Source organism: Bison bison, unplaced genomic scaffold, assembly GCF_000754665.1.
Source record: "Bison bison bison isolate TAMUID 2011002044 unplaced genomic scaffold, Bison_UMD1.0 scf7180017864230, whole genome shotgun sequence".
NCBI classification, from domain to species: Eukaryota; Metazoa; Chordata; class Mammalia; order Artiodactyla; family Bovidae; genus Bison; species Bison bison.
The window spans coordinates 874,559-875,358 of record NW_011494802.1 but is presented as its reverse complement, the minus strand read 5'-3'; positions in this window follow the sequence as shown (position 1 = coordinate 875,358).

Below are 800 nucleotides of genomic sequence, written 5' to 3'. Positions count from 1 at the left end.
CTGTCTGGGGGGGCCTTACAAATAGCTGTGAAAAGAAGAGAAGTGAAAAGCAAAGGAGAAAAGGAAAGATATAAGCATCTGAATGCAGAGTTCCAAAGAATAGCAAGAAGAGATAAGAAAGCCTTCCTCAGCGATCAATGCAAAGAGATAGAGGAAAACAACAGAATGGGAAAGACTACAGATCTCTTCAAGAAAATCAGAGATATCAAGGGAACATTTCATGCAAAGATGGGCTCGATAAAGGAGAGTAATGGTATGGACCTAATAGAAGCAGAAGATATTAAGAAGAGATGGCAAGAATACACAGAAGAACTGTACAAAAAAGATCTTCACGACCCAGATAATCACGATGGTGTGATCACTGACCTAGAGCCAGACATCCTGGAATGTGAAGTCAAGTGGGCCTTAGAAAGCATCACTATGAACAAAGCTAGTGGAGGTGATGGAATTCCAGTTGAGCTATTTCAAATCCTGAAAGATGATGCTGTGAAAGTGCTGCACTCAATATGCCAGCAAATTTGGAAAACTCAGCAGTGGCCACAGGATTAGAAAAGGTCAGTTTTCATTCTGATCCCAAAGAAAGGCAATGCCAAAGAATGCTCAAACTACTACACAATTGCACTCATCTCACACACTAGCAAAGTAATGCTCAAAATTCTCCAAGCCAGGATTCAGCAATATGTGAACCATGAACCTCCAGATGTTCAAGCTGGTTTTAGAAAAGGCAGAGGAACCAGAGATCAAATTGCCAACATCCTCTGGATCATGGAAAGAGCAAGAGAGTTCCAGAAAAACATCTA